Source organism: Giraffa tippelskirchi, chromosome 8, assembly GCF_054371585.1.
Source record: "Giraffa tippelskirchi isolate mGirTip1 chromosome 8, T2T-mGirTip1v1.2.pri, whole genome shotgun sequence".
NCBI classification, from domain to species: domain Eukaryota; kingdom Metazoa; phylum Chordata; class Mammalia; order Artiodactyla; family Giraffidae; genus Giraffa; species Giraffa tippelskirchi.
In genome coordinates, this window is record NC_137282.1 from 5,578,733 (window position 1) to 5,594,926 (window position 16,194).

The window sequence follows — 16,194 nt, forward strand, 5'->3', positions numbered from 1 at the left end:
CCCTGTTGTTTTCTGACTGTCTTGTAGTTCCCATGTTCCCTTCTTTTTCTCTGTCTTCCTTTGTGAATTGATGGTTTTCCATACTGGTATCTTGGCTTCCTTCCCTCCTCCTTATCTTTTGTGTATTTACTCTAGGTTTTGCTTTGTAGTGATCATGAAACTTACATAAAACATCTTAGAGATATAACTGTATGTTTTGTGCTGATAAGAAACTTAACTTTGATTGCATACAATAACTTTATTCTTACCCCTGTTTTAGTTTTTTATATCACAATTTAGCTCTTTTTATGTTCTGTATTCACTAACAGGTTATTGCAGTGACAGTTTTTTTAAAAAATGCTTTTGTTCTTTAACCTTTATTAAAGCAGTTTCTTAAAATTAATCATTTTATCATAAATTTCTCATGCTTACTATTCCACTCCTAGGAATCCATCTAAAAGAAGTAAACATCTGTCTATACACAGACTTGTTCATAAATGCTTAAGCATCATTATTTACAATAATCCAATACTGAATAACCCAAAAGTCTACTAAATAGTGAGTGGATAAATAAAATGTGATGTTTCTAAAGAATGAAGTGCTATTCACTAGTCAAAGAAGAATGGGCCACTGATACATGCTACAACATAAATGGACCCCAAAGTGTTTTGTGAAGAGAAAGAATCCAGGCACAAAATATCACATATTATATAGTTTTACTTATATGAAATGTCCAGGAAAGAAAACTCTTTAAAGACAGATAGTGATTGCCTGGGGTGTAGGTAGGAATTGAGAGTGATTGCAGATGGGCATGAAGAATCTTTTTGGGGGTGATAGAAATGCTCTAAAATTGGATTGTAGTGACAGTTATACAATTCTATAAATTTTCCAAAACTCATTGAATTGTATACCAAAAGAGTGAATTTAATGGTATATAACTTACACCTCAGTAAAGCTGTCAAAAAGAATAACAAGAAAAATAGAGTAGTTAAAACATTTCTTCAGTTTTTGTAGTAGAAGAATATAGGGGTATACACCATTAATGACAGTACGTAAAAATAAAACAAAATGAGACATCTTACCAGAAGAAAACTCTTCTGTCTTTTTGGCTTTCCACTCCTTTCTTCTTGGAATGCAGTCTTGATGCCTGGAGATGCGACAAACATCTTACATTCATGGAAATAAAAGCCGTATACTGAGGACAGTGTAGCAGAAAGATAGAAAGACCTTGGATAGTTGATGACATCTTTGAATTACCACAATCAAGAATTATCTCCTTCCAGACTTCTGTAAAGTGAGAATAAGAAACTTGTATTTATGTCAGTATTAGCTGGATTTATATCACTAGTAGAAGGAAAAAAGTTACACCTTCAAAGGCTTTTAAAAAACTCATTAACCAGATCTTAGTGGTCTGGCCTTTGCCTATAGCTCTAAGAGGCTTAATTGAAGGCCTCTAGGTCAGTGATGGAAATAGATCATTTTCCCTCAGTCTACATCACTCTCATTGTTCGGCTGGTCTCCCGCCCCACTAAGAGCCAAACCAGTCTGGTCTTCAGGCTTGACTTGCTTCTATAAAGGCTCATCAAGAAATAACAGCCATCCTATAGGAGATTTAAGCACCAGTCTTCCCTCCCTTGTGGCTCAGCTGGTAAAGAATTCGCCTGCAGTGTGGGAGACCTGGGTTTCATCCCTGTGTTGGGAAGGTCCCCTGGAGAAGGAAAGGCTACCCACTCCAGTATTCTGGCCTGGAGAATCCCATGGACTGTATGGAGTCACAAAGAGTTGGACACACTGAGCGACTTTCACTTTCACTTTCTTCCATAGCCTCTAGCCATAGGTCAGCACAGCTCACCTGGCTTCTGCCTTATTCCAAACCCTCAGATATTGTTTTTTTCGTTGTTGTTATTTGTTTGTTTTGAGGGAATGGACGACGGGGTGATCAGAGGCCTTGTTTAGCTCTAGTTTCCTGTTTCTAAGTATAAGGAAATCGGAGGTGTCCTCCTGCGTAGTCACCCTTTGAAAAAGCCAGGGTTGTCACCTGGCACCGCCTGCCCCCACCTCCCCCCCAGCCACAGACACTCCTCCCAGTCTTCCCTGTAGTGTTGACCCTATGCAGTGGTTTTATGAGAGACATCAGCAAGGCAGCCCACTCACCATGTTGTAGAAAGGACTTGTGAGGCACAGGTCTCTTGTCTGGTATTGCTCAGACCTCTAGAAGACCTTATCACCTTTCCCTTCTATCACCTCTCGGACTTGGAGAAAGATTGACCAACATCTAAACTTTCTCCTTTCTTGTTATAGTCCTCCACTCAAATAGTTTGGGGCAAAGACCCATTTTGCCTGATAACAAAGCCATGACATTCATTTTGGTCTTGTACTGGCTTTTAAGTATTTAAAGACAAAGTATTGGGTGTATGGTTATCTCGCCTAATTGTTTGCAATTCACTTTTGTTGGCATATAGTTGCTTTACAATGTTGTGTTATTTTCTCCCACCCTTGGAGTCTGGCTCATGTTCCTGCTCTTCTGCGTCCTGCTTTAATGGAGGTCTTGGAAAGTCCCACCCTGGCAGCCAGCATTGACAAGAGCTCTACTCTGCACTCCAAAACAGTGATAAATCTGGTTTGATTTTGCCCTGTGTCTGTTCAAATTTGGATTGTTTTTGGATCATCTCTTTCTTGGATCTGCACTTTTGTTTATTCCAGAACCCCCATGAGCCCCGGTTTGTTCCTCCTCTTCATCTCAACAGCCATGCAGCTGGTGCAGCTGGGAAAGTCTCTACCATCTTCCTGCTGAGGGATAATTATAGCAATTGAAGCCTAGACTGGTGTTTCAAGGGAGTAGTATTTCCACATCCTCATTAAAATGGGTTCAATTTGCCGTATGATTTGAGTGGTAAACACTTTTCCCAATATTGTGAATTTCAAAACATTCTATCAGTGCAGAAAGTCTGAAAAACGTATAGCTTATGATAAAGCATTTGGCTAGGATACTAGCACCCAGAAAAGCTCTGGTTTACTATATAAATATTATGGAAAGATTCAACTGTCTTAGGAAAGGGATTGGGTAATTTGAGTCGAGCAATAAGAAATACTTTTATCAGGTCCATTTTAAAAAACAAACAAACAAAATGGGATATAAACTGGAAAGAAAAATAGTAACAAGCAAATCACAGTCATTTCTTTCAAATGACTTAAAGGGAGTCAAGTAGGAGTCTTTGGTTCCAACATAATTCAGTCCACCACAGAGTGAGTTTCTTAGGTTACATGTGAAATATTCATGGACTACATTTCCCTTCAACATTGCTCCCTGTGATGACAAATTTAATGGAAAAGACTTAGCTAACAGAATGAGAGTTGCCCTGCACTTTGATGACCTCCAGCTAATTATGATCACAGGGAGTCAATAAGTTCCTTAAAAGCATCAAACTTATGAGCCATGGTAATGGGAAAGGGACAATTAAGTAAAGTTTTTTCCCCTCCCTATTGATTTTATACCAACCAGAACAATAGAAACCCTAGAAAAGTAATTTTGTATGAGAGAAAAAGAGGATTTTCTTTTACATAGCTTCATATATGTCTATAACCTATTAAGGTAAGTGATCAACTGGAATCCACTTTTTCTGCGTTACTTGTTGAGGGTGGTATCAAGTCACTAATAATAGGATCTAAAAATTTCAGAGTTTAGGAAAATTGATCAAATGTTTTCGTATTACCTGAAAAAAAATTAGCTACATACTTTTTTCTTTATTTGAGCTAATGTTTAGACTCAAGTACTTAACTGTTCTTCAGCAGGAAGAACACACCCCCCTTTCTAGAACACAGGTAGTATCAATCAGCTACCCGCGTAGTAATGTTAACAACAAAAATTGTGAAGTCTTAGCAGCACACATGACTAAGCATCTATTTAGCTCATGATTCAGTGGATGGCCTGGGAGTCAGGTGACCCAGACTGGGCTTGACCGTGTTCTCAGTCCCACGTCTCTCAGCCTCCCTGCAGAATGAGCAGACGAGTTTGGACACATTCTTCTCACAGCAGTGGCACCACTGAGAGACGATTTGAGTGAAAACACTGAAGGCCTCTTAAGCCTAAGCTTCTATTAGCCAAAGCCTTATGCAGCTAAACCCAATGTCAGGAGATAGGAAACGATGACTAAGTCACACGGGAAAAGGCAAGAATAGTGGAAAAGGAGAAAAGGATGGGGGCTCATTGTACCACTAGACACACGGCTGTTGAGGCATTCAAGTACCAAAGAGGAAGGGATGAGACTTGATAAATACCAAGGACGTAAAATAGAGAAAAGTATACTGATTGATGTTTTCATCTATTCATTTACCGTGCTAGTTATTGCTACATAACAAATTATCCCAAAACTTAGCAGCTAAAAAAATACATGATCTCACAGTTTCTGTAGGTCAGGAATCACATTTGGCTGGGTCCTCTTCAAAGACTACAGCTACACAAGGCTCGACTGGGAGAATCCCCTTTGAAGCTCACCTACATGGTTGTTGGTAGGATTAAATCCCCTGTGGTCTGGTAAACTGAGGCTTTCGCTCGTCATGAGTTGCTGGCTGCAGGTCTCTTGCAGTTCCTTGCCATGTAGGTCTATCCACAAAACATCCTACAAAATGGTAGCAAGCAAGCAAGAAGGCAAGAGTAAATTCCAGCAAGAGAAAATGAAAAGAAATGTGGAAGTCACAGTCTTCTGTAGCCTAACCACAGAATGACATTCCATTTGTTAGAAGTAAGTCATTAGGTCCAGCCCATGCCTAAGAGGAGGGGATTATGCAAAGGGGGCTTCCTAGGTGTCTCAGTGGTTAGGAATCTGCCTGCCAGTGCAGGAGGTGTAGGTTCAGTCTCTGGGTCTCTGGGTCAGGAAGATCCCCTGGAAACGGCACCCCACTCCAGTACTCTTGCCTGGAGAATCCCATGGAAGGAGGAGCCTGGCAGGTTACAGTCCATGGGGTCATCAAAGAGGCAGACATGACTGAGCGACTAAACAATAACAACAATTATACAAAGGGTGTGAAGTCCAAGAGGGCAGAGATCATTGGGAACCATTTCAAAAGCCACTTAATGCTCTGAATCATTCTTCATTTTATGGAGCCTCTGCTGTACATAGAATCTTGGGTGTGGAATGTGTGTATGTATACAGAGATGGAGAAAATTATGCACCCAGACTTTGAACAGACAGTCCTGGCAGATTCAGTGACATAATTCTAAAAACAGCCATTCAGGCCCTAATAGTTTCATGCCTGGATAACCACCCTGTAGTAGCATTTTATAATTTTTATCCTATTTAGAATCCTTCGCTGCCCTGATAACATTCAGGATAAAATTCACATTCTTTAGCATTTATCTATAATTTATCTATAAATTATTTATCGATAAATTTAGCTCTTGACTTTTTCCATCTCTATTCCCTAGCCTCCCTGTTCTGTGAGCTGTTATTAGGATTTCACATTCTTTGATAAGTCTAGTCATAAAAGGTCAAGCTGCTTTGGTTACCATTGAGTTTCTTACAACTCTTGGTATGCTAAAATGTTATTATAGTTTCCCCAACATGCTGCTGTGGCTAAGTCACTTCAGTCGTGTCTGACTCTGTGCGACCCCATAGATGGCAGCCCACCAGACTCCTCTGTCCACAAGATTCTTCAGGCAAGAACACTGGAGTGGGTTGCCATTTCTTTCTCTCCCCAACATATTATACTTTTAAAAATTACTTATTTTCAATTGGAGGATCATTGCTTTACAATATTGTGTTGGTTTCTGACACCCATCAACATGAATCAGACATAGGTATACATATGTGCCCTCCTTCTTGAATCTCCCTCCCACCTCCTACCCCATTCCACCTCTCTACATTGTCACAGAGCACCAGGGGTGAGCTCCCTGTGTCATAAACTCACATTCCCACTGGCTCTCTATTTTACATGTGGTGATGATACATGGTTCCACACTGCTCTCTACTTGTCCCAGGCTCCTCTTCCCTCACTGTGTCCACAAGTCTGTTCTCTATGTCTCTATTGCTGCCCTGCAAATGGGTTCATCAGTACCATCTTTCTAGATTCCATATATATACGTTAATATACAATATTTGTCTTTCTCTTTCTGACTTCACTCTGTATAAGAGGCTCTAGGTTTATCCACCTCATTACCACTGACTCAAATACATTCCTTTTTATGCCTTTTAATACAATATTCCTTGTATAATATATATTCCTTGTATATGTATTACTGAGCTACCAGGGGCTTCCCTGGTAGCTCAGTTGGTAAAGAATCTGCCTGCAATGCCAGAGATCTGGGTTGGATCCCTGGGTTGGGAAGATCCCTTGGAGAAGGGCACGGCAACCCACTCCAGTATTCTGGCCTGGAGAATTCCCATGGACAGAGGTGTCTGACGGGCTACAGTCCACGGGGTCACAAAGAGTCAGATGCGACTGAGTGACTAAGAACATCACATACAATATTCCACTGTATACATGTACCACAGCTTCTTTATCCATTCATCTGTTGATGGATGTCTAGGTTGCTTCCATGTCCTAGTTATTGTAATTAGTGCTGCAATGAACATTGGGGTACATGTGTCTTTTTCAATTATGGATTTCTCAGAGTCATATTACACTTTTAACCAATGAGTCTTTTTACCATGGAGCACATCAGGGGACTCAGCTCTGATGAGTATCCTTTAGGAAAGTAGTTACAAGTCAACTTTTGTGACTTCATCTCTTCTCTCCTCTGATTCACCGTCTCTGAAATCACCATGCTGTTCCTGTTTTTCAAGGCATCCTCACATTCTGATCTCTTTGTCTAGAATGTTCTTTTCCCATCCATCATCTGCTTGGTTTGGAGTAGATCCTTAAAAACTTAGCTCAAAAATCACCTCCTCCAAGAATCTCACCCTGCTTTCCCCTTCCTTGAGCTTAAACAGTGACCTCTGTCCTGTGCTTATTATGTGAAGTTGTTAATTGTTTGGTTGTTTCTCACCTCTGCATTTTCCTAAATTGTAATCTCCTTCAAGGAAAGGCTATGGATAGCTCAAGTTCATAGCCCTGGTGCATACAAAGTGTCAGACATGTAACAGCTAGTGAAGAAAGCTATGCTTTTGAATGCTAGGACAGATGACTAACACCTGGTTCTTCTCCACCTACGGTTGGTGTTTTTTTCCTGCACCCCAAGCCTCTGCAGTAGTGAGGCTGAGGACACGTGACTTGTTCAGGCCAAAGGGCTATGGAGATTTAAGTTGAGATCACGAAAGAACTGCCTTACATATACATTAGATGAACGAGATAGACATGAAATGAACCTTTGATGCTTTAAGTTGGTCACTATGATTTCAGAGTTTCGACTATCTTGACTAAGGCATTACACCAAGGCTGGCGGGAGTCTGATGCAGGCGGGAGGATGTAACATGAGACTTAAAAAAGTATCCAGGAGACCCAGATAAGTGCTAAGAGGTTGCTTTGGAGTTGTCTGAACTCTTTCTAATTTTGGTCACTAAAAAGCTGCCAGATGTATCACTTTAGTAAAAATGCCTAAGGAAAACTTACAGACATGCTAACAGTTACTACTAGATTTTAAATAGAGAACTGCCTAATTTGAGTTATTTTATTCAGAAAAAATTAAGTATTTGGAAAAGATGGCAAAATAGCCAAGAAATATGCATTGGTTTTATGAAAGAGAAGCATCTGCTATAGTGAACGACAGCTTGCTGCCTGCATGGAGCAAATTCAGTGGTGCATTGCTCACCTTAGCCCTGATTTTGCCTAGGTAGCCTAAACTTGAATCTCTTGAAATTCCTCTTGTATTGATTTGATTATAGCTTGGGTGCCAGACCTATGATTCTAAAAAGGAGGAAACTTCCTTCTTTATTTATGGAGAAGCTGACCATTTTTTTCCCCAGCTCTATTGAAGTATGATTCACAGATAACATTGTGCAAGTTTAAGATGTACAATGCAATGATTTGACATCTGTATATATAGTAAAATGATTACCACAATAAGGTTAGTTAAAATATCTACACTTCATGTAGTTACAAACTGCTTTTTGTGGTGAGAACTTTTAGAATCCACTTTTAGCAAATTTCAAATATACATACAATGCAGTATTGCTGACTATAGCCTGCGTGTTGTATGTTACACCCCCAAACTCACTCATCTTGTAATGAAAGTTCGTACCCTTTGATCAGCTTCACCTATCTTCCCCACTCCCCACTATTAGCCCCTGACAGCTGCCAACGTGTTCTCTGTTTCTCTGAATCTGACTTTTTTAGATCCCACATGTAAATGAGATCACGCAGTGTCTGTCTCTCTCTGTCTCATTGTACTTAGCATAATGCCCTCAAGTCTCCTCCATATTGTCACAAACAGCAGGATTTTGAAGCTGGGAGTTCAGGGCTTTGTTTCATAAGGAAAGTGACTGAGCACAAATCCCAAGGACTTTGTTTCTCAGTCTAGATTCTTTGTTTCAAGTAGCAGAAACTGACTCTGAGCTGCAAGGATTTATTGGGAGGAAACGATGTAGCCCACGGAACCAGTGGGCAGGCTGGCTATAGGACCAGGCTCCAGGGTGACTGGGAGACTGCAGAGACAATTTGTAAGGATGCCTTGTCACTATGTGTGGTTGCTGATCCAAAAACAGTGATGAAAATCAATGTCCTCACCCTGATAAGGGGAGTCTAATGTGATCAACCTGCTACAAGATGTCTAGTTGGTTACTTTGCCCTTGCCTAAGGAAGCGGTTTTATTTCCCTTAGCTGAGGGCTGGTTCCTGCTGCTGCTGGCAGTTGGAACACTCATCAGAAAAAGTGACCAGCATCTCTTCATGGGGATCTTTCTTTGTCCCTGTTGTCATAGTCGCTTAGTTCATGAATTTACTGGTGCAAGACCAAGGCTGACTAACATCTAGAACGATTGTCTGATTCTTAAGAGTTTCCTCCATGGTGGGACTCTCTGGTGAGGAGCCACATGAGTCATAAGTACCTTCCTACTCTGGGTCCACTTGGAGAGGTCTACACATACACTTCCTCCTCAAGTCTCGTAGTACCAGATCTCTATTCATGAATCAGCTAAACTGTCAGCTACTCCCCATCGGTTGGCCTTTTTCTTCATTAAAAAGTTTTTTTGGAGGGTAGTTGATTTACAATATTATGTTAGTTTCTGCTGTACAGCAAAGTGATTCAGTTATACATGTATCTATCCATTAAAAAAAAAAATTATTTATTTGGCTGCACCGGGTCTTAGCTGTGGCACACGGGATCTTTAGTCGCAGCATGTGAATTCTTAGTTGCAGCATGTGGGATCTAGTTCCCTGACCAGGGGTCAAACCCAGGCCCCCTGCAGGAGGCGTGCAGTCTTAGCCACTGGACCACCAGGGAAGTCTCCATGGACCCATTCTTTTTCAGATTCTTGTCCCATGTGGTCATTATGGAGTGTTGAGCAGAGTTGCCTGTGTTATACAGTAGGTCCTTGTTAGATCTATTTTATATACAGTGGTGTGTGTATGTTAATCCCAGTCTCCTAATTTATCATTCCCGCCACAATTTCCCCTTGGTTACCATTAATTTTGGTTTCAAGATTGGTGAGTCAGTTTTGTAAGTAAGTTCATTTGTATCATTTTTTGTTAGATTCCTCAACCAGGTATTCTGAAACCATATCTTAAACCATATCCAGTAACAGTGAACAATGATATGCACTGCTTGTGGTAGATTATATTGGGTTGGCCATACGTTAATAACTTGTTCAGGTTTTTCCATAAAACGTTATGAACTTTTTGGCCAACCCAATACTATTTTCCCTAACTAGTCCTTTCCCTTCCTATTAAAGGATTATATAGGCTACTCACTGTCAGTGATTAAGTTTCCCCTCTAGAGACCATTGATTAGGCTTTGCCACATGACATGTTTTGACCGGTGGAATGTGGCCAGACACACCTGGCATGTCCAGATAAGCCATCAGGATGTTGTCGTGAGCTTTGAGACGGTCTCTCTTGTCTGACAAAAGAATGCAAGGCCATAGAAGGAGGCTGTGCTTTCATTTTGTGCATAAGACTAAGAAAACATGCCGAGCAGGGCTCCATGCTCTGTTCACCTAGAGCCAGCATTCCAGTGAGTGAGAAACAGTCTTTATTGTAAGCCCTCATGTTTCAAGCTTTCTTGTTAGCACAACTGACTGAGTGAAAGAAAACTATCCTATTCCATCTTCCACCCATGGGGAGAACTCTTTCTGCAGCCTTTCATGTTCCCTTACAAGGAGTGTTGTGAGTTTCTCTACAGCCCACTTCTAGCTGCTAAGAGCACTGCGGTTAAGAGCTGTCTTGAGTCAAGCTTACATCCTTGCAGCTTGGACCCACTGGAGAATCTCCACTTGTCCTCAGCCTCACTCAGTGGACAGCCGCTGTGGTCAACAGGGTCAGAAAAGTGCACCTAAATGTGGTAGGTGTGCCTCGAAAAATCCCAAGAGGACCACCAATCATGGTGACTTTTTCTTAACACTAGGGGGCTCAAGGGGCGGCGAGTTCCTGCCACCAGGAGGGGATATCTCATTCTACCCCAGACACTAGCTCCCTGAGCCTTCACTGGAGAGCCAGCCCCTGTCTTTCCATGCAACGTACGGTCCTCAGTCTGGAATGCATGTGTCCATCTAAGGAATCTAGGACACTTTCTACTTTCACTTCTCCGGGCCCCTGTGGAGTGAACCAGAGGCTTACTATGGTTTTAAAATAATTTTCAGTGAACTTTTTGACAGATGTTTTGCTATTATTCAATGGTTCTGATGGTTATAAAGATAACTGTTTAGGAGGTGTAGGCTTCCATTTTTAATTTTATTTAGGCTATGTGTGATTTCTAATAGGCATGAAATAAGAAAAATGAAAGAGAAGGTATTTAGAGTGTAGCATGACTAATTAATAAGTTGGGAAGAAGAGAGGTATGTTATGTGTGGCTCTGACAGAATTAGTAGCTTTTCTAAGAAGCAGTGTTGGGTGTACGAACTTATGGCTTGGCCTGCCAACACACAATATCCAAGTAGACTATTTAATTTTTCTGGGGTCTTGGAACTCTATACAAATCTACTGAAATCCGTAAACCCTCAACCTAGGAATTTTATAAACATAAAGCTCTTTAAACAGTTACAAGCGTATTATCAACTTGTAGAAGGTCTTCATAGAGGTCTGGGGACCCAAATTAGAATCTGTGCTCCCTGAGGCTGACAGTGGTACCTTCATAAATGGGAAAGGCTATGAGTAACTTTATAAAGCTTGACTTAGGAGGCTAGAAATCATTCACTCTCTTGATGATTAAGGCTGCTTATTTATCTCAATGGTATTACTTTTTATCACTGTCAACATTTTGCTTGTGGGTCCTTCTTTCTTTCCCTGAATTTAATTATTGTAATTCTTCATTATATGCACACTCTTCGGGAACCAGAGTGGTTAATTCTTTAAATGAAGCCAGATGCTTTTTATTTAGAACTTGACAAATAAAACAATTTTAGTTCAATGATGGAAAAATAAAATATTTATTTCCCTTTTGGTTAGTTCATATTGAGTATAAGAAGTCACTGTGATTCCTAGAAGCCATGCTAGGTGATAGGATATCAATATTGTTAACAAAATTTTTGAGAAAACATGATATGGCTAAAATTGGGTTGGAATTTATCCTAAAGGGACAAAGTGGATACCTTTTCTCTTCTTTTCCAGTAGTCATGCAATAGAAAGGAAATAATACAGAATCCTTGAAGAATAGCAATTTTTTAAAACCCTTTATTTATTAGTGGGGATAGTCTGGTTATTCAGATACTTTGATTTCAATATATATTTACTAGGAATTTATGAAATTTGTGGTTCAAGTAAGTTCATCAGAATCTTGATGACAAGCAAAATTGATTTTTCAAAAACACAAGGAACTTATGGTCGCATAAGTAGCAAATTAAAATGTATCAGGATCTGAACAATTAGGGAAGAAGGGAGGTAGAAATAAGGACAGAAAACTTGGTTTGGTTGATCTTATAACTGATTACTTTGCTCTTGGAGTGGCACAGAGATAATTATGTTGCAATCTCAGGGAAAATTTTTTCTCTTGTAGTTTACTACTTAGCTATACCATGAATGGTTGAGTAATAGTAATGGAAATATTGTCTGTTGGTTTTCAACATTTAGTTAACCTGTAGACTAGGTTCAAAATTATAAATGTTTTAAGACAGTATGTAAATATTATCAACTTTGGCAATGCAAATGTCAAAGTATTCCTAATTGAAGTTGAGAAAAAGACAAAGGGAGAAGAAGTTGAAGGAAGATGAGTTGGTAAGATCCACTCCCAAATGTAGGAAGTAAAGAGATTCTATCTCAAGTTAGTGGAAAAAGAACTATCTTGTATTACTGAGCTAAACTCATAAAGGTAACCCAGTAGAAAAGAAAAAAAACAACTAAAAATAATGACATACACATCAACATTTCTGAGTTTGGGGATCAAATAATAAATCTTCATCTATCTTAGAAGTAAGGAAATAATGAGATTTTCAGATTTGATAAATGAAGATTTAGTGGTATTAATATATTATTTAAAATGTGGAGACAATCTTTAGAAGAACCTAAAGCATACACTGTTGAAGTAGTTCACTCTGAGGGGCAACGGACTATTCCTTTTTTGGACGTTAACATTTGGGTTGTGTTTAGCTTTGTGCATGCTTTAATTTGGGCTTCCCAGGTGGTACTAGTGTAAAGAACCTGCCTGCTAATGCAGGAGATGTAAGAACGTGGGTCAGATCTCTGAGTCAGGAAGATCCCCTGGAGGAGGGCATGGCAACCTACTCTAGTATTCTTGCCTAGGAAATCCCATGGACAGAGGAGCCTGTCCATAGGGTCAAAAAGAGATGGACGTGACTGAAGTGACCTGGGACGCATGCATACATACTTTAATTTGATGAGGTTAGAATAGATATTTTTAAAGTTTGTATTCCAGAACTTAATCTCTTTTAAATTAATTAATTAATTTAATTTTGGTTGTGTTGGGTCTTTGTTGTTGCTCATGGGCTTTCTCTAATTGCAATGAGTAGAGGTTATTCTTCTCTGTGGTGCATGGGTTTCTCATTGCGTTGGCTTCTTCTGTTGCAGAGCACAGTCTCTAGGTGCTTGGGCTTCAGTAGTTGTGGCATATGGGCTTAGCTTCTCCATGGCATGTGGAATCTTCTTGAACCAGGGATTGAACCCATGTCCCCTGCATTGGTAGGTGGATTCTTATCTACTGTACCATCAGGGAAGTCCTAGAATATTTTTTAAATGAACTGGTAGAGAGGAGAGATATGAACTAGGTTCTTATAATTTAAAATATTAATTGTAATCACCAGAGCAACCACTAAGAAAATAACATAGGTACAAATCTTTGCATCCTTGGATTAGGCAATGGTTTCTTAGGGTGGCTCAGATGGTAAAGAATCCACCTGCAATGTGGGAGACCTGGGTTTGATCCCTGGGTTGGGAAGATCCCTTGGAGAAGGGAAAAGCTACGCTCTTCAGTATTCTGCCCTGGAGAATTCCATGGACAGAGGAGCCTGGCAGGTTGCAGGTTACAGTCCATGGGGTCGCACAGAGTCAGACATGACTGACAGACTTTCACTTTTCTTAGGTATGTTATCCAAAGCATGTGCAGCTAAAGAAAAAAATCTGTAAATTTGACTTTACCATAATTAAAAATGTTTATACTTCAAAGGACATTATCAATAAAGTAGAAAGATAATCCACAGAAAATCCACAGAATGGGAGAAAATACCTGCAAATTATGCATCTATGGAGGACTAGCATTTGAAATATTTGAATAACTCTTACCTAGATAGCATATTTAAAAGCAGAGACATTACTTTGCCAACAAAAGTCCGTCTAGTCAAGGCTATGGTTTTTCCAGTGGTCGTGTATGGATGTGAGAGTTGGACGGTGAAGAAAGCTGAGCGCCGCAGAATTGATGCTTTTAAACTGTGGTGTTGGAGAAGACTCTTGAGAGTCCCTTGGACTGCAAGGAGATCCAATCAATCCATCCTAAAAGAGATCAATCCTGGGTGTTCATTGGAAGGTCTGATGTTGAAGCTGAAACTCCAATACTTTGGCCACCTCATGCGAAGGGTTGACTCATTGGAAAAGACCCTAATGCTGGGTAGGATTGGGGGCGGGAGGAGAAGGGGACGACAGAGGATGAGATGGTTGGATGGCATCACCGACTTGATGGACATGGGTTTGGGTAGACTCCAGGAGTTGGTGATGGACAGAGAGCCCTGGTGTGCTGCAATTCATGGGGTCGCAAAGAGTCGGACACGACTGAGCGACTGAACTGAACTGAACTGAACTACAACTCAAAAAGACAAAAAAAATCCAGTTAAAATCTGGGCAAATGATTTAAATCAACATTTCCAAAGAAGATATAAAAGTGGCCATTAAGCACATGGAAAGGAGCTCAACATCATTTATTATTAAAGAAATGCAAATGAAAGCAAAAATGAGATGCTGCTTCACATCCCCTAGTCCCACGCATTTCCATATGAATTTTATGTTCAGCTTGACCATTTCTGAAGAAAAAAAACAGCTATGACTTTAACAGGGATATAGGCTATAACTTTAAAAGATGGAACAATAGCAAGTGTTGGTGAGGATGTGGAGCCACCATAGGTGCCAGGATTAGTGGACTGATTAGAATTTCTTTTCTTTTTCTGTTCATGGCATTGTAAGGAAGACCAGTCCCCTTTGGCTACTAAGACAGCTCTGGATGGTGATGGGGACCCTTATCACCTCCCGATAGCAGGTGAGGTTTTGACTGATTATTTATAGGAACAAAAGATGTCCTAATTGTAGTCCAAATTGATGAATAGGGTCGAAGTGATCGCAGGCAGTAGAATTGGGAGGTTGAGAAATGGTATTATTGTTGTTCAGTCACTCAGTTGTGTCTGACCCTCTGTAACCCCATGGACTGCAGCACACCAGGCTTCTCTGTCATTTACTACCTCCTGGAATTTGCTCAAATTCATGTCCTTTGAGTCAGTGGAATATGAATAAATCCTCTTCTCAAAAAACTTCAACCTCCCAAATGGCACAAGACACAGGGTATTAAATGGCACAATACCCTTTCCATGTAACTCAGGTTCTGAGTTGTGTTGATTTATTCAAACTAATTAAGGTGGTGACACAGGATTTTGCTGTGGAAGTTGGTGAGGGCATCATTTCTGGCCTGGATTCCATGTTCGCTGGCTGTCATTCTGTCCCTAGAATGTTCCTTTTGCTTCTCATAAAGTCAGGGCCAGACACACCCTGCACATGTAAGCATGCACGCAGACCCCTTCCGCTGTCAAAGGCGTGGTGAATCAGACGGCATTAACAGTTTGGGAGAATATTCTTTTCTCTTCCTATGTATGTCCCTCCTTTTGAGAAACTGCAAATGACTTTGAAATGAGAAGACTGTCACATAACATGGCAACGTCAGCACCTTTTCCTGGCGGACAAACCCCAGAGCTCTGGGGGCACCTGCATTTGTGGTGCCAATCACAATTACAGCGGATTCATCAAGTGCAGAAGGGAAACGCTTGACCCTGAACAAAGACTTCTGATTGTGTGGGTAAAAAACAATGCTGCAGTTTTATCTTTTCTAAAGGCCAGTGATAAGGTCTTTTGTTCTTTTGTTGTTTCTAGGGGTTCTCTGGGGGGAGAATTTATGGACTATGGGACATTTTAAGGACAGAGATTTCACATAGGCCTGTAAGTGGGTGGCAAAGTTTTTGCACAAATCTTTTCAAGTACTTGTAATTAATTTTTTAAGTCCATTTCGATACTGACTTACCCTGGCTCTTTTCCAGCTCTAGAATAGTATCAGAAGGAATATGGATCTACAGCAAAGTTTTTTACATAATTAAACATTGGGGGAACTTGAAACAGATTGATTAAACAGGAGTGATCAGCATGCTTGCTTTTCTAACCATTTTTTTTTTTTCTAACCATTTTTGAACTGAGTTTAATGTCTATAACCTTTGCGAAAACTGTGGCATGTTTTCCTTTGTGGAAAGCTGCAATACCTGAATTCTCTGAGGTCACGTCCCATGGTGTGAAACTGGAGAGGGGCTTTGCCCTACCACCAGGATTGGTGATCCCAGCCTGTCATGGGATATGTCAGCTTAGAAGAGTTCTCCCTCAGGGCTGTCCAAATGGGGGGCCGAGTGCTCAGATTGAAGGACTAGTAAGAGCT

The 16,194-nt window shown here is 40.4% G+C and overlaps 1 long non-coding RNA gene across 1 annotated transcript in view; it reads left to right on the forward strand.

Moving 5' to 3' along the window:
* Positions 1-16,194, forward strand: part of LOC145517841 (uncharacterized) — a 98,293-nt gene that overhangs the window by 36,601 nt on the left and 45,498 nt on the right. The gene's annotated exons all lie outside the window — the stretch shown is intronic.